The sequence below is a fragment of the Schistocerca americana genome, chromosome 7 (genome assembly GCF_021461395.2).
Source record: "Schistocerca americana isolate TAMUIC-IGC-003095 chromosome 7, iqSchAmer2.1, whole genome shotgun sequence".
Classification (NCBI taxonomy): domain Eukaryota; kingdom Metazoa; phylum Arthropoda; class Insecta; order Orthoptera; family Acrididae; genus Schistocerca; species Schistocerca americana.
Window position 1 is genome coordinate 446003602 of NC_060125.1, and position 23446 is coordinate 446027047.

At 41.8% G+C, this 23446-nt stretch overlaps 1 pseudogene; it reads right to left on the bottom strand.

Annotated features, from left to right (window-relative positions):
- Window positions 1-759: 759 nt before the first annotated feature.
- Window positions 760-878, bottom strand: LOC124623244 (annotated as a pseudogene).
- Between the last annotated feature and the right edge of the window lie 22568 nt (window positions 879-23446).

Genomic DNA, 23446 nt, shown 5'->3' on the forward strand with positions numbered 1-23446 from the left:
TTCCTGAGGAAAGAAAAAATTGTGATTAACTATGATGAGAAGGTAATTAGAATAAAGGGTGGAAGTAATCCGCTGCTAACGGTACCAGAGACCGACGTAAACCCGCAAGGTGGTAAGAAGGCTGTGGATCAGATGGCAACCACAGTTAACAGAAAACGTATTAACAGAGACGAAATGGCGCGTTTTCTGTGGCAGTCCTTGAATCAGACTGCAAAGGGAGTATAAATGAGTGGGAACAGGAAAAAGGGATCTACAAATAGGAGAGAGAGTCCCACAAGAAATATAGATACAATGAAAAGGAGTGTATCTCAGAATGGTGAAGGGAAAAGTAATGTACCCAACTCAGTGATAAATCCTGAGACGAAAACTGTTGTATTACCTTTTAGACAAAATAGCTCGACCGAGTAGTAGCGGCTTCGGTCAAGAATACCATCATAACGACCGGGAGAGTGGTATGCTGACCCCATGCCCCTCCTATCCGCATCCTCCCCTGAGGATGACACGGCGATCGGATGGTCCCGGTAGGCCACTCGTGGCCTGAAGACGGAGTGCCTCTCCATCCGGACAGATCACGAAACGCCCAACGCTACCTACCGACAGTCGTGTTAATCTCAGCCGATAGGCCTCACTGGATGCGGATATGGAAAGGTGTGGTCAACATACCCCTCTCCCGGTTGTTGTCAGGTTTCGTGACCGGAGCCGCTACTTCTCATTCAGGTGACACCCATTTGGCCTCACAAGTGCTGAGTGCACCTTACTTGCCAACAGCGCTCGGCAGACCCGAATGGTCACCCATCAAAGTGCTAGCCAAGGCCGTCAGCGCTTAACTTCGGTGATCTGATGGAAACCGGCGTTACCACTGTGGCAAGATCGTTGGCTGATATATGTGAGGTAAGGTAGTACTCCAGTAACGAAAGAGAGATAATTATTTCCAGACTAGGAGTCATGTCCGGAGTGTATGGTACGCATAGAGCAAGGGAAAATTATTCTCAGTGCATTGAACATGAGTTAGTCCGAGTGAAACCTGGGAACAGTAAAGTATTAGGCGAACTGATAAAGTGGTGCCAACATGAGCCACGTAGGATGCAACAAACAGGATGAACACTTATGAACTCGCATTGCACAAGTTAGTGAAGCAATCATAACCGAGCTTTTGAACAAAGAGTGATGCGAACTGGAAAAAACATTGTAGTTCATGTTGTGGTGCATTTTATTTAAAAGGAGACAAAATGTCAAACGGTGAGGCATGCACTCCCGCCATTGCCAGAACACAAAGGTATGGTTGTGTATCTACATTCACGTATAATATTGGAAACGCAAAAGGCATTTTATAGGAAGAAGACGGTTAATGAAGAAGTCTATGGAAGGAACCTATGTTGGTACTACCAAAGAAACTAGAAGGCAGTGGAACAATAAAATACTGATTCGTAACAAAATATAGGACACTGAACGATATATCAGTAGGTGAAATCTTTCCCATGCCCAACGTAAGTGAGATATTGGGCCATGGAGAGCCAAGTACTTTTCAACTTTAAATTTGGCCTGCGGCTGCCATCTGGTTTTAATGGAACCAGTCGACAGAGAAAAGACAGAATTCAATGCAAATTTTCAGCAACACGAGCACAAAAAGATGCCTATGGGGCTTAAGAATGGACAAAGTACCCTTCAGAAACTAACAAATGTGCCCTCAGTGCTTAGCGTATTTGGGTGACATAATTTGCTACATGGCCATTAAAAGAACCTAACGAAAAGCTGAAGGAAATTTTGGATTGGTTGAGGGCACATAGATTAAAGTTAGAACCACCTAAGTATTAATTTCTGAGAAAGGAGGTAAAATTCTTGGGACGCTAAAAGAGAAACAAACAACGTCCGAATTCGCCGTGAAGGAACAACGGTACCAACTGGCCACTGTATTATCCTCAGCCCTTACGCGTCGTTACCAACGGGGTACTAAAAGCTTGTTGCGAAACAGATAAGTAGGATTCTCAGCCACATATGCAATAGCTCACTGGAACAGGGCATTTTTCCAGATAGACTGAAACACGCTATTGTTAAACCATTGCATAAAAAAGGGGCTTTGGTCTGATGCTACCAACTACCACCAACATGTGAGTGAGGGCTTTCTCGGCGCATTTCATATATGAAGTCTTCACGGGTTGTCAGTCGAGTAGCGTCGTCGTCTCGTAGCAACGTTCCGATGGAATGCGTCTCCATCGTCTTCAGGCGAAATGTCGGGATATTGCTTGCTCACCTTTTACTTTCCCCTCCTTGGGGAAGTGTATGGAGGAGTTTATAGCCTGTTGGCTTTTACTCCACAATGTGTGTTGTGAGTGTGTGATTGTCTTTGATTGTTTTGGCTGTCTGTGTATTGTGGTGGTATTCTGGTCGTGTCTAGTACTTGCCTGAGGCTGGGGAGATGTTGGGTATTTTAAGGATTAAGGTCTGGTATTAGGATCGCCCGATGCGCCACCGGCCGCTCCAGGCGCATCGAGCGATTCCGCGGGCGCGTGAAGGCGGGCGGCGGGAAGCGGAAGTGGTCCAGCAGAGATATCAGCCCGCGACCGAGGTCATCGCGACACTTCGCCTGAAGATGATGGAGACGCATTCCATCGAAACGTTGCTACGACACGACGACGCTACTCGGCAGACAACCCGTGAAGACTTCATATATAACTACCACCATATCTCACTTCTAACAGCTTTAACCAAAATTCTTGAAAAAGTATTTCCCATGTATTGTTGTTTTTCTGACATGTTCTACATCCTGGAGGACCTCCTCACTACAGATCAATTGGAATGAAAGTAAATCTAATCTCAATTCTATGTGTTAGTCAGTAGACATCTGTGTCAACAAAAAGGTAGAAAAGATTTACTTTACACGAGATTTCTGCTTCACCTTAAACAATAGGTTCATTGTTAAAATCGGAGGTGAATTGCTTCTTTACTCTTCTGAGCCGAGTTTTCTTTTCTTTTTCAAAGTCTGAATGAGACCTAAATTTGTCAGCAAGCATTTTTGCGTCTATTATCAGACTTTTGACGCCTTATTCTGATCTCTCATATCGGACACTGTCAACCTGATGTACAACACTCCGTAGGTTTACAGTAATTCTTTGGAGAGATTTGCTGCCATGGTTGATCTTAAATAAAATTTCATATCAGACTTATGTAAAACGAAGAAATTTCAATTCTTGTAGCTTTCTTGCAACGCGTTCGCAGTTATCCTACAAACATTTAGTTCTCAAAAATGGTTCAAATCGCTCTGAGCACTATGGAACTTAACTTCTTAGGTCATCAGTCGTTTGGTTATGAGATCAATGTTTACTGGAAAGTTTTTGCTCCTACTCCTGTCACAGTCCACTTGCTGGTTCCGTTTAGACCACAGTAACAAGGGCTAAATGCCCCGTACTATCTATGAGAGAATTTTATTAGCATAATAGGCAGATAATTGAGAGATGGAAAATAATTAGTAATTGAGTGATAGTTATTTGTCAAGGGCAACCAAAGTTAATACTCGTGATTCAAACATGTAGTCCGCAAGAAATTAGCCAAGAGTGAGCAAAGTTGTATAATTCTAATTTCTGATACAGTTGACTGTAAGTTCGGGAACGTCTAGTGCCCCGAAATCTGAATTTGATAGGAATTACAGAAAATGTATTGTGTCTCAAATGAATGACACGTATTGACTCAATGGGTTTAGGTACGTTACTTTAATACAAAACTGATAACCATGTTTCATTATTATTAGCTAAGTATATATTTTATGTTGTTAATTTAAATAAATGACTTATTAAAATAAGACGTTGAATTACTTATTAAAATAAATTTTCTCATGTACCAATAATATTAGATTTTCGTTGAAAATTAAAATTGTCGAATAGCGAAAAAAACTTCATAGCTATCGAGAAAATTCTATTGGACAGTAACAGGAAGGGTCATGGGAAAATGCCAAATTATTATTTCCCAAAGTGGAGAAATACAACCAACCCTCAAAAATCAGTCATATTGCCATTGCCCCCGGCAGTACTAAATATGCAGTTTACTAGAATCATAGGGAACCATTGCTAGAAATGTGCAGAAGTAAGGTTTGTGCCCTCAGATTTCAGGACGGGTCAAGTGCCCCATCCTGCCCCCTTCTCCCTTCCTCGCGTTGCAGACGCCTATGGGTCGAAACGTGCTTTTTCGCAAAGGTAAATGATTTTAATGTAATCTTTTCACATTTGTGCACTTGGTGCATCTACTCCCTTCAGCCATTATTATTTTGCAAATGTCACACTCAAGTGCACTTAAATTATGATTTACTCCTGTTGCCTCAACGTCAGCGAAAGCCACCACCGTATAATTGGCGCCCAGAATGTGCCCCAGTACTGTCAATCTCTACAAGAGTTAAGAACCACGTATTAGATAGTAAGCTTAGAAGAAAATTAAAAAAAAAAACAACTGTACTACAGACCTTACACAACGCAGACTGTTCTACTACATTTGGTGCTGCATTCCCCAAGCGACCTTACGAGTGTGGCAGCGTGTACTTCGTGTACCAACGGCAATGCTGTTCATTCCTTCTCCAGTCGCGAGTGGTGCGGGGGATGAATTGCTGTTGATTGGCCTCCGTATGAATTTACAATTTTCTCTTGAAGACCTTTTCTCGAAATATACACTGATGTGCTGGCAGAAGTGAAACAATGAGGGTGAATTGCAAGTGGTGCCTGGACAGCTCAAGTTGTACTAGACCTCCGTTACACGAAACACCCACAGCGGGCTAGCGCAATCAATTGGAGACTAGGGCTGGAGCTATACGGAGGGGGCTGCAACGGTATTCCCACAGGGAACTTAATACCAAGCACAAAATACAATGCATAAATACTGTGGCGCTCCCCAAAATATTATATCTAGCACATATATTTCCAGTTCCAGCGGGAATAGCATGTAGAATGGTTTTTACAGCACGGTGAAACGCTTCAAATTCCGCACAATATAATGCAGATATCCTATTAAAGTAAGAGGGTTACGACTTTTATGCATTAGACAAGATGTAGTGCCATCTTCCTGCGAAACAGGTTTCATCACCATCAACACTTTCAAAGCAGCCTTACAAGCTATATCATCGACGAGACAAAGCCATCATGTTGGGAACCACCAATTGACGTAAGCCGGCTCAATTTCCATCTTAAGACACCTCCACTCATTCCCCGCAGAGTATAGTTACACAGAACAATCAGCTGCACGAAATTCAACAGCTAGGCAGCAGTATTCCAACAATATACAAGCAAAGTTGAAAATGGATATACCTGCAAGGACTTGAAAAAGATGTGGGCGAATATCCATAATCCACTGATCAATAAAAATGCACGATCTGTGGCACAGGGCTATCCACCAACAGATTCCCACAAACAGCAAACTACACAAAACAGGGCTTAGTCCCTCGCCAATGTGTGCTTGCTGCAACACAGAGGATACGTTACGTCACCGCCTAATACGGTGTGAGAAGCCATCTTACACAGCGGGCGAGACAAAAACTTGGAATCATAATACGTACTCCGCCATCCACGTACAGTCCGCAAGACATTCTATTTACAAACAAGCCCTTTTATCCAAGAATGACGCACAGTGAATTTCTCTGGCTCCTAGCCGGTTATACCTACTACTCAATTAGCAAGAAAACCTCATGAGTCTTGAAGATTATTGGTGTTGCCTGACAGTGGAGCACAACAAACTGCTACATTACGCGAGATACAAAGATAACTTCGCCAGTTTTTGACCGTTTACTACCATACAGACTCGTGCTAGTGAACAGAGGTATTGGGTAAATCTCAGTTTTTAGAATTCTTTTCAAGAAACAAGAATTTCCCCTTTCTGCTGTCCTTGCCGAGCAGTACGTCCACGACGGCAAGGTTGCCAGGATTTATTAATTGATACGAAACGACTTTTAATTTAAAGGAGAATGCCCTTTTTAGGAGTGGATATTATGTATTTTTTGTAAGAAGTCCGCCCCAAAAGCTGAGTGGTCAGCGTGACGGATTGATGGCTCCCGAGTTCGATTCCCGGCTGGATCTGGGATTTTCTCCGCTCAGGGACCGGGTGCTGTGTTGTCTTCCTCATCATTTCATCCCCATCCGGCGCGCAGGTCGCCCAATGTGGCGTCGACTGTAATAAGAGCTGCACCAAGGCGGCAGGACCTGCCCCGTAAGGGGTCTCCCGGCCAATGACCCCAAACCCTCATTTCCATTGTAAGGAAAGAAGAATGTTTATTTATTTTCAAGTTTTACATTAATAAGACAAAGAAACAGTATATCAATGTAGCTAGCAATACAACGCTGAGAAGGAAAGGGAATGGATGAGCTGTAGGGGAAAGGGAAGGCCCAATTAAAAAATAAATAAATAAATAAATAAAGTAAGAGCATCGGCCGAGAAAGATAAGGTAACGGGTTGAAATAGCGGGTCGATACAGTTTTAAACTTCAAGGGTATTTGACCTCAGATTTCTTTTCCCATTTCCCCCTTGTTGGTTCTGGGAGAACTAATCTTTTTAATGAACACACGTTAATCTTAAAATTGGTCAGCTGTTTTGGATTTTGTTAAATGTATAACGTACGCATCTTTCTCTTTGCTATACCGAGGTAGGTTCCGAACCTACTGCTCCTGAAACCGTGCTGGCTTTCATACACTCGAATGACCTTTACCAGCAAAGGCAGTAATTTTTCATATCGCTCGACATACTGCCGCTTTGAAATTCCCACAGCAACTGGTGTACGCATGTACAAGCCTGCACACTGTCGGTTCAGATGCTCAGCAATGTGCACGTTAACATGCCTGCACAAATTTGCACGACTGAAAGTTACCCAAGCCTCAAACAGGTAGAACAATCCGAGTACTCGCGCAAAATCTCCCTACACACGGTCAAGTATGTTTGCTCAGAATGCTTGATCATTCACAGGCAGCAGTCACGTGTGTAAGCGCCTTCAGAAGACATCAGCGAGCGTCTTTGCTCAGCTGCGACGTTTGTCCCCCTCGTGTAATGATCTTTGATTTTTCCTGGTGACGTGCCCCTACGGCGGTCGGCTTTAACCACCAGCGTACAGTAAACAGCAGGCAGGTAGACGGAGCAACTCTGATCGACAGCACCCCACCACAGACGCGGGAGACATGGAGTACGCACTTGAGGAAATGGGAGGTGGGTAGGTTTTCTGAAAGTCAGAAGCTCCAGGTTGTCCATCATTGCAGAATTTTTGATTTTAGAATTTCAGACTTAAATTGTGTTCGCTAAATGCTTCCGATATTGCAGTTCGTTCAGCTACAAACTTCAGTTCTTTGTGTTGACTATCTTGTTCTTCGAATTTGTTGATTGGTATCTGTTTGACGTGTTTCACGCCAATCAGAATCGTCTCTTATTTGGGTCTAAGGAACGAAAACGGAATCTAATCTTATTCAACTGCAAAGAAATAATTTAGCTCCCCCGTCTCTCTCTCTCGTTCTATCAAACAGAAGTATATACGTCGTTTTTAATGTGTTGGAGAGCCCGGGTGTGAGTAGAGGTAGTTTCCTCTCCACCCCCCCCCCCCCCTCTCACCCCTTACAGGCTGGGGTGGCTCTCAGCGATAGAATCTACCCGCTCTTCAGTAGGATAGGTGCGTTACATAAAGCCGAAAAACAAAATACTGGATGACACTGTCCCAAGAGATGGTGAGATTGCAAGTTTTCTTAACATTTATAACTGATTCGGTTGTGACTAGTTACACTTGATGACTAATTCAGATCACATTTTGTCCTCAAATGTGATTCATAATGAATTGGGAAAAGTATCTTAAAAGAATTCTTTTCCCAATAGGTGATTAATCAACTCTGAAGATCATTAAATGTGATCGAAAGCAATGGAAATGTCAAATTGCAGTTGAGACTGATAAATTTCAAAGCAGTTGAAGTACGTAAATATATTAAAATTGAGAAAAGGGGTAATCTAATATTTTAGATACAGGGAATTTCGGTTTCGTTTTCAAATTAAAACAGATCTAAAAGGTAGAATTTAAAACGTCACATATAGTCGTCTCAAAGGACTAGCGGCGACGAAATAATTGGGAGCTTGAAAATGTGTTCAGTGGGCTGGGAGGTTGTGGATATAACTAGAAAAGTTAGGTAGTTTCGGTGGTTTCTTGGGGTGGAAGTCGGGAAGACAGGGAGTGAGTAGCCGTTTGGATTGTAGGTAGCCCGTAATATGAACAAAAAGGGGCAGCGAAAGATGGTATACATTGGGATGTATTTATCTGGGAAAGGGAGAGAGTTGAAATTTCGTTGGAAGAGGATGTGGTCTTAAATTACTGCAATGTATCAGTGAAGGCGCAGGAGCGTTCCAGGAACAATAATTGGCTAGGAAGCGCAATTGTCAGAGTATTTTGCGAAGGGAGCATGTGGTTTCCAGGCCTTCAGTATGGTGGGAATTAGAGGAAGCGAAGGATTCGTGTGGGGGCACCTCCGGTGCAGAGGCGTACACATTCCGCTTTTAACCGCTCATACCTGTCCGTTAGGCAATCTGTCGCACGTTATCAGCAGAACGAGCATGCTGGTTTACTCTCATGGCAAGCCAAGCCGTGCCCAACCCTATCAAGCTGACAGAATCTAGTTTGCATGATTCTGTACTCGTTCATTGTATTATGAGTATGGTTCGGAAGTAGTCCTTTAACAGTATAAGACGAGACTAGATCTATAGTACTCGCTAAAGAAATGTTCTTTACTGAGTTATTGCGGGATATATAATAAACGTTGACAAAATCTCTGAAAGTTCTTGATCGATGTACTTGATTTTTGCTCTACATGTATACCCGCATTCAGATAAAATAGGCTGTATATATTTTTTACGCATTTAAAACAGTGAGGTAAATGCTGAGCAGTGCTATGCTGTGAAGTTTTCTTTCTTGGTCAATTTTGAGGGGTTTAAACGATTACTGTTTCTCCTTCAGTAAACAGGAATGATGTATTTCAGGCTTATTGCTTATGGATAGAATATTAGGGAATCTGAATCGTCCTAAACTTCGTAATCTTACCCGTTCGCAGAGTAAAACCGTGCGAACATGGTGAATTTTATTTGCGCTTTCCCTTTTCGGCGTATTTCGGGCTTATTTCGATATTTCACAATTCTTTCGACTACTATTCGCTGTTCTCGATTCGAACAAACAGCTCTTTATTACACGTTTTCTGTAGTAAGCAGAACTATCTGAAAATAGAACAATTGCACCTAGAAACCTAAAAGATGTCTGTCGTGCTATAGTCATCTACTGTAAGGCTTTGGTAGTATCATCTACAACCTTAGTGTGCTACAGAAAAATTAATTTTTCCAGGATGTGTACTAAGGTTTCACTGAATTCATTTTAAGTGACCAAAACAGTTAATTCTAAATTCTCCAAATGCAATGTAGCAACCAGTTTTCCATATGTTAATTTAAGTACGGCTGAAAGTAGCTTTTTGTACTACGCTTTCTTTTCCCTACAGAATGTGGTTTATATCTGCTAAGCTATTACAATCGTTTGTCCTAAATTTAGATAGCCTATACACTGCTAAATCGTCTAAAGTCCTTGTCACACATTTCCACACTTGTTGGCCACTGTCTTCATTAGAAATATTTATGGAATGAGAAAACTGCCGGGCAAATCTATAAACATGATATACTAGCGGTTCCCGAATGAGTGGTCAGTAAACTTAAAAAATTTGCATTGCCATCTGCTTACCCAATTATTCGAAGCTGCCTCATACACTTGTCCCTTGCTGGACTTTGCCTCTGTTTGCTGACTAGTACATGTTCCCCCAGTTAATTTTTGCTCAGTCTCCCTTAAGTTAGATTTGTTAATCTGTTGTTCCCCGTCATGGTACAAGAGTTGCAGGGAAACTACACATATACATGGCTGACAGCTGCAACCCGTTCCAAAGTGCAGCAGGCTGAACGGGTCCCGCGACGCCAAGCTTGTGGAGACTGAAACTTTAACTACTGCGCTTGGGTGCACTCACTTGTTCCCGTTGCGTCTGGTTGAGCTCCTATAATGATCGGGGCGGAGACAGGGGCAGGCAGCTGCAAGGTGAATTTGTACACCTCTGGCCTGCTGTTCAGATTTTGAGGAATGGTATTGGATACCCGTGGGAGAGGGTACGGGGCTGTAAACTCAATACTCGGCTACTTATAGTGAGACAGGGATTAGCGATAGTGATATATACGAAAGGAATTCGAAAAAGCCTGTTCGATCCTAAATGGATTCTTTTAAAAAGCTTCTGCTGGCGGTTTAAATGTTCTAAACATCTGCTTCATGTTTCAAAGTAATTACCCTTCAATTTTATGCAGTTTTCGTAACATTGTACTACATTCACATCTCATACTTCTCCGCCTGGGAACTGAACCAGATGCCAACGCTAGCCTTGTCCTTCAGTTACCCATAGATTCATTGAATAAAGTCCAAAAAAGGTAACAGCTCGGTGTGAGGTGGGTCTGTGACGCGGGTGGTTACCAAGTTGCGAAAGGAAATGCTGAATTTTATCCCTGGCATGGGAGTGGTGTGTGGGCGTGCGTTGTATAGACTATTTTGGGTGAGTTTCTGGTGCCGTGGATTCTTATGGTGAGCTTAGCAGAAAACGCCAGCTGTAGGGGTTAAGCAACATTTTGTAACATATGGAATTGTCACCGCAGAAAACAGCAGCCATTCTGAAACTCGAATAAGAGGATTAGTTGAATATTTTTTCGATGTTCGCGAAGTTGAATGGCGCCACAGCATTGGCTCTTTCTGGGTTGGTGTGGCACACACATTCTCTACCATAAACATCTAGGAAATCTCGGCGATAGCGATCTAAAGTCCTTATTAATTTGGCATATTTCTTTTTCGCGAAATAAATTTCTTTCATGACATTTGTGTAAATGGAGATGCGTCCAGCATCAGGAAATTGAGTAGCAATCGGCATTATCGTTCAGATCATAAGCTTTCAAGAACCTTGACATTGGGCCTGCAACTTCGCTCTTGATCGTGCATACAACATGGGCTACTTTTAAAGCCTTGGCGCTATTTTGCAGCCTTCTTGAGCAGTTACTGTAAAACCATTAACTAGGTACGTACGGTGAATTTGAGTGGATGTAGATCGTTTTGGGCGAGAAATCCATTTAAAACATACTTCTCTAACAGAAACGATTTTGGAAGTCGTTGATATTTTACTTATAAATTACAGGTAAATGAAGGAAAAATTAATCTGTGGGCTCGCGAGCGATAGAGGCCACTGAATTTGTGCAACTTCGTTCTGAGTTGCAGACATTAAAGTGCGAGGAAACTACCCTTAATTTTCAAATAGCTGAGTGAATGACCTGGCGGCTTATTTCAGTCCCTCTCAGTTGTTGGCATACGATCAGTTGCATACAGCAAGGTGACATTGTTGCCAAGTGGCGAGATTTGGGTGATAAATGCCTGGTGCAAAGACTGGAAGCTAATTTTAGATATACATCCAGGGGAATTCGCACTAATAAACAAAGATCGGCTGTCGTTTAACTACGCTTTATGAGCATAACTAGCATGAGTTATAACCTTACAGTAGCTAAAAGGTTGTCTGGAGTGAATTAAGTCGGAACGAATACATCTAGCTGTGGAATCGGTAAAATACTGAAGTCTCATTTATGAAAGAACGTATAATTAGAGGTAATTAAAAAGCCCTCTTTGGATATATTCAGCTTTTCCTCAGCCCGGGACGCTTAGCGATTTGGGTTAATGGGAGAGAAGATTCAGTTCTTTCAAAGATGCCTCAAAGGTTTGGCAGCGTGAGCATGTCAGTTTGCAAAAAAAAGTCAAATACTTCATCTCACACTTAACGTAGTAACAACGACGCTAAAACTAGAGCTCATTGTAGTGTAGTGCATTGTACCTGTGTGCCATCACCGAATGAAATAGGAAGAAATAAAAATTATGGGCGAATGAGCCTACCAAGATCGGAATAGTTCCGTAAATCAAAGTTGCGACTTGTGGCGCAGACAGAACACGGACCATATTTCTTTTGTCTGCATTTTGGTAGTGTTTTTGAGACACTGACCTGTAGCGTAGCCAAGGGTCCAAGTAAGGCCGCAAAGCGCGCTTAGTTTACCAAAGCGGTATCGAACGCTTCATTTAATGAAAAATGCTGGTACACCATCCTCAGCCACACATTTCAGTGACCTACGGGCTGTAGATCAGAATTGATAGAGCTTGGGAAGGAGGGGGAGAGCGGTAAACTGGGGTTGGTGATTGAAGAACTCGTCTTCAGATAAACAGCTCACCGTCAACATATTCACTCTGAGAGAATAGGTCTGTTTTCTGTGCGTCATGTAGGATGTAAGAAGTGTAAATAGGAGGCAGGAATTGCTAGAGGAAGTGGATAACCAGTGCGAACGCTAAAGTTCGTTAAAATAGAATCATTTTACTCTTTGGGCTTCAGAGTGGCCTTAATCTTTAACAAGATTCGGCACGTCCATCTCTTGGAAAGCAAATCAGTCGCTGTCAGTTATGCATATTGCCTGCGGTGAGTCGTGGGTCTTTTGTGGCGGAAGTAGTTTTCCAAAAGTGTCATGCTTCTGAAGTAAAGTTCGTTCTAAATAGCAACTGAAAAATTAATTCTTCTGTAAAGAAGCTTTCAAGAATTCTCTGGTACGCTCCAGTACAGAGGTATGAGGGTTTTTCTTTTTTGTGCGCGTTGTGCCTTAGTGCATGAGTGTTTGATTGGTTAGTGGAAGTTCTGCCTTAGATCGTGCACATCTACGCACAACTTGGGAAACAGAAACTGCGTCCCACCCTCCTTTCCTTGCGGGCCAGAAGTTCTCTGGCTACTGTCCATCCCACCAATCGTCATAGTGAAAGTTTTTAACTTTTGTCCTTAAGTAAACATATTCCTCGGGTTTATTGCATTTATACGGAGCTGCTGGTTTTTGGAGTGTGTGGTGTCAACTTGTCCCTCGTGAATGGGGCGAAGGAGATGTTTTTCCAATTTTTATAGTGAACGTAATTGTTCTGACCATGATTCAGTGCAAATACGCCTACAAAGTTACGCGAAGCACATGAAATTTAAAAAAAACTAGCCAAATATTTCTGCGGCACAGATATACTGAGACAAGCAAAACATTTTTTTGCCTTTCTTCCATTCTGTAAGCTTAAGGTCTAAATAGAAAATGTCTCCGCTTGTCAGACTTCAGTGTTCAAACTATCGGCTCAGAACTATGTGGATAATAATTACTGTGACAGCATACATGGTTTAGAGAAATCTACTATATTTAATTCCATGAAAGCAGTTACAATGAAAATCAACAAAATGTGAAGAAAATATTTAGAACATTACACTTCGGTTGTAAATGGAGTTAACGTTGACTGAAAAGCAAAATTAGATCCATTGCATTAGACAAAGTATCAAGTCGTGAACAAACTTTCAGGAACAGGCCGCTTTCTGATAATCACATCTTGTCCGTTTCATGGTTCATCCTGAATGTCCCAAACCGATATTATGCCACCCTCTACCTCCAATGCTTTCTTCAGAATGCAAAGATTAGCATTTGCTGGAGCCTAAGGCAGTATGTAAACGGGAAGTTTTATTGAAACCAGTTGCTTATAGAAGTGCTTTATTGCCTTCGTTCGTGAGAGTACAAAATTTTTTGGGACTTCCGTAACGATGTTGGAAAAAAATTCATTTTATCCATTTACAGAGCAGCTTAAACTTGCTAGTTGGCATAATGGTTATGTCTTGTTCCTCCCAAACTCTTGCTGAATTCACTGTTTTGTCTTCGGCTCTTAATATTTCTTGCTAGCCTAACTGTAATGCTTTTCTATGAATTTGTCCATAGGTGCTAACGTTTGAAAGGTTATAAGATTGTTTTGTTCCGTGATGGGCATGTTATAATTCTGTAGTTAGACATGACCAACTAATCTCGACCGTCGTTGAATTTGTCGGGCAGACATTTGGTGCGTTGTACTAAGATTTATTTTTTGCTTCAGTTTTCTGATTGTTGGATGCGACCAGCCATGAATTGCTCTTCTGTGCTAACGTTTTCATGTCAATGTAGTTATTGTAACCCAGCGCCTCAGTTATTTGCTGGATGTATTCCAGTCCGTCCTACAGTTTCTACCCTCTACAGTTCCATCTGGTATCATGGAAGTTAATCCCTGATGTCTTCAGTTCTATCATCTGGTCCCTTGTGTTTTCCATATTCCTTCTGCATCTACATCTACATTACTGCCCTGCAGTTCACCCTTATGTGCCTGGCAGAGGGTTCTTCGAACTACTTTAAGACTTTCACTCTAACAGCGCGTGGGAAAAACACCTAAATCTTTCGGTGCGACCTCATATTTGCCTTAACATTCCTCCCTACGCAGGTTGAAGACAGTGAAATATTTTCAGAGCAGAAATTTTGTGAGCAAAATTCCATTTGAAGATCTTACTGCAATGAAAAGTCTTTGATTGCCATTCCTACTCGATTCTAGCATGAGTGACTCTTTCCCCCACTTCGTGATAATACAGAGTTGCCCTTCTTTGAACGTTCTCGATGTACTTGGGCAATCCTATTGCCTTAGATCAAGCACAGTAGTACTCTAGCAGAGGACGAACAAGCGTAGTGTTCGCAGTCCTTAGACTTGTTGCATCTTCTAAGTGATTTGCCAATAAAACGTAATTTTTGATCAGTCTTTAGATTGTAATTCCTAGGTACTCAATCGAATTGACAGCCTTTGCATTTGTAATCTAGCGTGCAACTGAAATTTAAGTGATTTCTTTTTGTACTCATGTGGATGACACAACTTTTCTTATTAAGAGATAACTGCCAATATTTGAACTATAGTTATCTTGCCATTTTGCAAATAGTTTGGAATTTCCTATGACTACTAGACAGTTCTTTGCCGATTCTGCAGAGTACCTCCTCATTCCTTACATTATGAGCCTAATTTTAAACATTCGCCTGTAGCACCAAGTCTCGAACACTTTTTCCTCTGTTCCGGTTTCCCGCAGTCCGTTTTGCTGCCGTACAATGCTGTGCGCCAGAGGAACATTCTCAGAAAATTGATACTAGTAACCTCTTCTGGCCAGGAATTCCTTTTAGCCAGTGAGTTTTACGTCCTTTCTCAAAGGGGTTATTTTGAAGCCTAGGTAGCATAATTCATAAGCTTAGTCTCCCCAATTGTGATATGAAGTTTATCGCTGTTCTTTTCTGCTGCTCATTACTTTAGTCTCTTCGATTTACTCAATCCATATGACTCATTAAACATAACCTGTAATTGACTTTCACTGAGGAAAAGCAATGTCATCAGCGAATTTTACCACTGATATGCTTTCACCTTGAATTGTAATCCTATTCTTGAACACTTTAACTTCCATCATTGCTTCTTTGACATAGATTGAACAGTAGCTGCGAAAGACTACATATGTCTTACACCTTTCAATATATATGGCCATATAACTCTAAAGATACTCCTACGCTCGATGTTAGTCGGCGTATCTTAACCTGTAGATGTCCGATATACGCTTCACGCAATTTCATTTCCTCGTCGAACAGTTTCCCAAGAATTTTCTGCCGATGGTTCAGTTTCTGTAACTTTTTGGTGGCCCCAAACAGCTATGGTCTCTAGTATTATATTGCTTCCGGAAAAATTCACAATTTACCATTGACGCAGTGTTTGGTATAGTAGTTTAAAGTGATTCTTAGTTCCTAAGTTCCATGATTCTTTCTAAATTAGTCACCATCAAGAGGAATAGAGATCATTCAAAAGCTATTTGCAGGATTCCTGTAAAATCGTCCATTATGTGTCTTCAGAGGAAATTTACTGCTGTTTGGATGCAGATTTTTCCATGTAATGTATCTAGAAGCCACCTTTGCCGCTGTCTTATTTTTCTTGTGGTATATTTATGTTCATCTTTAGAAACAGAAAGCTGTTCAACGATCTGCGAAGACAAAGAATGTAACATTGGCTTAGCATCCAGAATTTCGGTCGTTCATAAAGTTTGTTTTCCCCTACTATCTTAACTGTCCAGAACTAAAATGACAGACAGTGTCCATGTTGAAAAACAAATGTATCTTAAATGACTCAGGTTTGAGTAATGAATTTAGTTCCTGTATTAGTCTGGCAGATTGGTATTGACTGTTGTCTGCTCTGAACACTTCTAGTATTTAAAAATTGTCGATGGGTATAAGCCTTCTCACGAGGGGAAGGCCTCAGACACGCCCAACCGATACGGCTCAAATTTGGCAAGTCGCTTGCGTACAACCTAAAACGAAGGACTCTAAGATATTTTGGGTCAACACCCCCGCAATTTTGAGAATCACCCCTAGTTATGACGAGCAATCGACTCAAAATTGGAGGGATCGATAGATAATTGTAAATAGAGCATTTTTCATCATCAGGTATGGGGTCCGCAAACGCAAATTTTTTGCAGAAATCGAGGAAAGAAACTTTTACAACTGCCGTTTTTGTACCCAGACGGCAAACGCCTTGCGCCGACAGCGCCGATGGCGCAATGACCAAGGTAATTGGCTGGGAATCGGAAAACCCGGGTTCGAATCTCGAAGAAAAGTAGCGGATGTTATTCTTTTCGTTTGTATTTTTCCATATCTCAGTTGATACGGATAGGAGAGTTAATAAGGTAAGTAAATCAATAAGGAATGATACAAATACTTACCTTATTAACCCTCCTATCCCTATTTAGATATGGAAAAATACAAACGAAAAGAACATCCGCTAGGTTCCTTCGAGATTCGAACCCGGCTTCTCAAAGGCCCAGCCAGTTACGTTGCCGTTGCGCTATCGGTGCTGCCGGCGAAAAGCGTTTACCATGTGGGTACAGAAACGGCAGTTGTAAAAGTTTCTTTCCTCGATTTCTGCAAAAGAAATTGCGTTTGCGGACCCCATACCTGATGATGAAAAATGCTCTATTTACAATTATCTGTCGATCCCGCCAATTTTCAATCGATTGCTCGTCATAACCTTTAGAGGCCATTTTTTTCAAAATGGAGCGGGGGTTGACCCAAAATATCTTAGTCCTTCGTTTTAGGTTGTACTCAAGCGACCTGCCAAATTTGAGCTGAATCGGTTGGCCGTGTCTGAGGCCTTCCCCTTGTCAGTCCGCAGATAACCAACTGTGCTGCTACACTTGACATGGTGTCCAGCTTCCATACCTGTTTTTCAAGGGGCTGATCCTTCATCAATCCTGCGTGCTAGTTCCCACTTAGGTAGACGGTATGTTCAAACGGTTCAGAAGAGTTTTTGAACGAATTCTGCATGCGACTTGAAAGACATCTCTATTTTGACCGAGCGAGGTGGCGCAGTGGTTAGACACTGGACTCGCATTCGGGAGGACGATGGTTCAATCCCGCGTCCGGCCATCCTGATTTAGGTTTTCCGTGATTTCCCTAAATCGCTCCCGGCAAATGCCGGGATGGTTCCTTTGAAAGGGCACGGCCGACTTCCTTCCCCATCCTTCCCTAATCCGATGAGACCGATGACCTTGCTGTCTGGTCTCTTTCCCCAAACAACCCAACCCCTCTATTTTGATCTGCCACTTGGTTCCTAAGCACCAGGGGTATCGGTAAGCGTGGCATGTCGAATCGTTTTTCCCACATCTGTTGAGGATCTACATATTCTGAGTTCATCTCCTAACTTCCACATTTCGGAATTAATACCCTCTTTACCGGGCGCTTTATCTGTAAGCAATCTGAAATGGTTTCCTCTGTCGGCGGTTCTGAAACAGAATTTAGCACGGTTCTTTGCCAAGTAGGGGAGAGTGCGTTAAACCAGATATACGGGTGAAGCTGCGTACATTCAGATCTGTCAAGTTCTACCATTGGTCTGACAACGTTGGCAGCTACCAGCAGCCGTCATTTCGGGGAGTTGTAGACGATCATTATCGCACGCCTGCTCTCTTCTACACATTTTTAAAGTTTCTGCTGGCGGTTCGTTCGGTGTTCGGATGAACTGCAAAGCCGTTGCTGTCGCGGCTGTATAGTGTCGTTAAAGGCGAGCCACTAACGTCGCCCGACCTTACCCGTCTGTTATTCTCATCCAGAGTAGTAGATTCAGTTGATCGTGTAAAAACGGCTTAAGGGAGCGATTCTCGACCTGTCTGATACGCCCACCTAGCTAGGCGTGATAACACTAACTATAGGGTGGGAGTTTATTGAAAAAATGAATTCATGAGCCGAATGATTTACTGAAAGGAAAACAAAGCAGAATACACTGGCATAACAAAAAATGAAAATCCATGACAAATGCTGTCGTTACATGTCTGCGGCATTCGGAACACTTCGTTTAGAATCTCTGTCCCATTGCTGCCAAGTCAGCGACCTAACCAACATGGCACTAGTCAGTGTCACTTACGAACTACAAGTAGTAAGTTAAGCTCCGATTCATAGTACCATTCACATTTCGTCCCAATTAGTACTTAAGACTGCATTTCCATGCTGTGTGAACAGGCAGAAAGTAATTACAGCTATATTAATGATTCCCAAGTCCTTATAAAAAATAAAATGCCTTGACGCACAAGTCGAGGAATCGTTCATTTCGTGGAACTGGTGCGGTCTCGAGGTGACAAGCCCCGCCTTTCGAATACAGTGCAAGAAACATATGCTCAAGATTTATGGTACGACAAGTGATACAGGGACATTAGGCTCGCGTAGAAGTTTTGTCACCCACACAGTATCTGAGATGTGTGAACAGCAACAACTGAGTCTCTATAACGTACATTCAAGTACCCATGCTATTTGTAATTTTTGAGCCCGCCAGGGTGGCCGAGCGGTTCCAGGCGCTAGTCTGGAACCGCGCGACCGCAACGGTCGCAGGTTCGAATCCTGCCTCGGGCATGGATGTGTGTGATGTCCTTAGGTTAATTAGGTTTAAGTAGTTCTAAGTTCTAGGGGACTGATAACCTCAGATGTTAAGTCCCATAGTGTTCAGAGCCATTTGACCCATTTTTTTTGTAATTTTTGACATTGCAGTTGATCGATCGCCCATGAGCTGTCAGCACTAACATTAAGACAAAAAATTTCTCCTCACGTCCTAGCACCTTGCATCCCGCACTCCCATGAGGTAATCCATAAGGTTTTCACGCGCTACCTGTAAGACAGCAATAGACGGCAATCGATTCTGGTTTTGTTAATGTAGCGGAAGGGTTGCAAAGTAGCAATAACTTCACTAGTCGGTAATGTGTACGGTTTGTGACTTCAGAGCTATAGCGTCAAAACACACAAAAAAGTATACCATCGTATAAGGAAGCCGTGGTGAGGTCGGGAGGGCGCAATGAAAATATTGAAATTAAGGTCATGAGTATTGAAAGGCTGAGAAACGCTGGCTTCTTGAAGCGATGTACGGAAGACGTGTTGGAAGGAGGCCAAAACCAGGAATGTGCAAAAAATAGCGGTTTTAACCTTCAGGCATTGACGAATTTCATTTCTCTCGTTCTTAATGGCAAAACCTGCTCATAATTTACTTCGCAGTGTACGTAAAAATGCAGGGTTCATTATAATGATCCTGTAAAATGCACGTACGTTGTAACACTAAAACAGCGAACGTGCCACATTCCTTCTTGGGACGCCCTGTTAGACTCTTCTCACAATCAGCGCGTTGTGCAAACAAGTGTATAGTACATACATTGATTAGATATCGTGAAACGTTCCTTTGGTGCGCCTTTGGAGCTTCCGTGCCGTCGCGCGAAATCACGATCGTGGCTACAGTCTGAAACCACGCGACCCATACAAATAACGTGACGTGCTGAATGAGATTTTCACTCTGCAGCGGAGTGTGCGTTGATATGAAACTCGCTAGCACATTAAAACTATGTGCCTGACCGAGTCTCTAACTCTTGTTGCCCGCGAAAGGCAAACGTCCCGAGTTCGTCTGTCCCGCACAGAGTATTAATCTGCTAGGAAGTTTCATATCAGCGCACACTCCGCTGCAGAGTGAAAATCTCATTCTGGAAACATCCCCCAGGCTGTGGCTAAGCCATGCCTCCGCAATATCCTGTCTTCCAGGAGTGCTAGTTCTGCAAGGTTCGTAGGAGAGCTTCTGTGAAGTTTGGAAAGTGGGAGACGAGGTACTGGCGGAAGTAAAGCTGTGAGGACGGGGCGTGAGTCGTGCTTGTGTAGCTCAGATGGCAGAGCACTTCCCCGCGAAAGGCAAAGGTCCCGAGTTCGAGGCTCAATCTGCCAGGAAGTTTAAAGGTGACGTACTGTTCCACGGCTTGAACTGGGAACATTTTTTAGGCGCACGTAGATTCTGTTCTGATACACCAGCAGTATCATTTGGAATAAGGGTCGTCACTCGCTTCGGCCCACGAAACACGGTTAAATTTCTCACTGTTCTTTTATCAGTAACCATAAGGCCTGTAGCCACCTATCTGCTTTTCCGAAAGACTGTGATACTAACATAGGACTGAAATGTTGACCGCTTAACAGTTCTATACACCATCTCCAACTATAATAGCACCTATTGCCGATAATGCTGCCTAACGACGACGATGTTTCGGGTTCTAAATTACCGTATTATTGCCAACCACTGAATCGAAAAAAAACAATAAAAAGATTAATTCTTGCTTGGGAGGTGTCATTTTTCCCGACCTATATTTTGGTATGAAGATACCATAAGGCATGGGCGGCTCATGTACTTTGACTCTTGTTAAGCTATACCACGAGAATGGGTGAAAAATCGAACAAATAAACCATGGTCTTTGCTGTGACCATGGTTTGGCGGAAACCTACAAACCATACAGATTACTGACATTTCCGCCTCACTCCACGTATAAAGCCAGGAATGCCAATGAAGCGAAACGGTTCGATAACATAATCTTAAATCTGCTACTAGACCTATTCCATGTTCAGATGGTTTACTAGTTTTTACTCTGCCCCAGAATTGAGCTTAAAGTAGATGAGTGTGGAAGGATAACCTGACAAAATTTCTACGTCGCAGGGGTCTGATTTTGAAGGAAAAGGTGATAAACGCTACAGATCGTCGGGTGAAATTGAGTGATCTCATTGAAGACCTTGAATTGTTGAAGAGAGAACTTACAAGGTGAAGACGTCAGCAGTGGAATGTTGTCAGTCTCATCAAGGTCCCACACAGTACACACGGCCACAGGTATGATTCCTTATTTTTGAGAAGGAAAATGTTTCTTCCGCCGTAAATCTTCTATTGCAAGACTTTTTACTTTTCAATCCATTTTTGTTCAATTTAAAGTGAAAAAGTCGAGGGGGGAGAGGAGGTGCTTACACAAATTAGTAACTAAATTTTAAAACTAGAAATTTGGATTAAATTTTTTTATTTAGCCTACATCGTAAGTTGTCATATGGCAACATTCTTACAGATATATACTTTCTAGAATCTACTGTATCAGACATGAATTCATTTCTAAATAACCCAAGGAAGAGTCATGTAAAAAACCCTCTTGTATTTTACTTGCAATTTTTCATAAGTTTTTGTCGTGCTCTCGAACAGTTGTACCCCCATGTCAGATTGTAATTTTAAGTAACAGTTCTTATTTGCTGTGAAACATGAACATGAATGCACCCTGCTTTTCACACTTCTATCATTACTCATTAGTATGAAGGAGCCTTGCGCCATCTTTTCGTACCCACAAAAGGCAGATACCCCATGCTATCTAGTAACGTTTTTTAGACAGTAAAACAGTGGCTGGTTTCTCCTTTTTGTGGTAAATCAATAGAACTGCTAAGGGCTTCCTTACTTCCTTGTACCGCTTAACCTGGAACAGCAAACGTCAACCTATAATCTTCTTGAGATCGACTAAGGCAAGTGTGTTTTACCAATCCATTCCACTTGATACAGCATTTTTTCTGTATAAAAAGGAAGCATTCACTGTCATACATGGTTGGAATGTATCTGGATCCTATGCAAAACTATCACTGAGTCCACAGTATCTGACTCCCATGAGTTGATTATGTTGTATAGTCAACAGTAGTTGAAGTAAATGATTTTATAGTTGGGGTGGGTGCAACACAGTTTGTTCAAAATAATCGTTGACCATAACTTATTTCAATGCTTCGCTGCAGATATCTGCCTGTATGTTTATTACTGAATAGAGGACAGAGAACACCATGGTTCTCAAGAAGTGAAGACAGTTTCAAGAGTAAAATTTATTAATTCACACACTGCTAATCAAGATTTTACATCGTACTGGACTTCCATACGTTTTCTCGCGGGTCTTAAACACACTATCTGAGGAATTGTTCCTTAAAGTAAATTCGCTAATTAGTTACAGATGTCGCTGATAATTACATAATCTTTTCCAAATGTAAATGTGTGGAACAAAACAATTATACCTGTTTTCATGGAAAAATAAGTAAAATAAGAATAAACAATGCTAATTACATTGTTAATTTCACTGAAACTACATTACCTCAGATATTTCTGCCATTCTTAGTTTCACATATGAATGAACTATTTCGTGTGAACAGAATTTCAGTAAATAATACAGCAGCCCAAATAAACTGTTTACGTTGTTAATCTGGTTTCGTTTTATGAATCACAAAAAATAAGGGGTACTTAGGTGATATCCAATAGAATAGCAAGCTGACAATTTGATAGTTGCTACATCTTTCAGACTATAATCAGTTTATTTGGTATGTTATTAGATTGTTCGCAATCAAAAGCCGTGATTGCAACTAAACGAAGAGACAATACATGTTCCTACCTACGTATGGAAGTACTTGTTCTTAGGCATGGAGTTAATGAAAATTGTGAGAGCTCAAGAGGCGAAATTACTTAGGTCCTACCTAATAACAGCTGATCATGCAGTCAAGACTCGCTTCGAAGTCGTAAGAAAAACGACCTGTTCTGGGGTTAGCTACCTTGACTGATAAAACTTAGTACTTTCGTAGCAGCAAACCCAGTGACATTCTACTGAAGTTTGTCACACCTCTTCGCATGCCGCTTTATAGCAGAGTGATGTATATTCCTCATGGAATAATCTTTTATGCTCTTCAACCATTCTAAATCTTATTTAGTCAAAATGCCACTTCATATGCTTGTCGAACTGTGTTCGTAGTAACAGCTTTATTCATCCTATCTCTTTTTACAAGGCTATAGAACATGTCAAAGCAATCAAAAGTTATGACTAATTTTAAAAAATCTAATTAGTATACACTTACATTTAGACTTCTAGTTAGACAATCATTAGATTTTCTCCTGGTTTACAATACTTATTTATAAAATAACTTATTTAATGTCATACTGTTGACTCATCTCAGTATGTTACTGCACACGCTATACACACATTGTTTCATAACACTTCACTCGCTACATACACACATACGCGAATACATGCGAGCGAAACTAGTTTATGGTAATTCAGATTCCAGATCTAAACTACTGGGCCACTTGTCAAATAATTGTCTTTTGCTGTGGTGCAATACTAGCGAATCTTATCACATTTCCACGGGCGTCTGTCAGGAAGATGTTCATTTTAGCTACAGCTACCAGTGTACATTT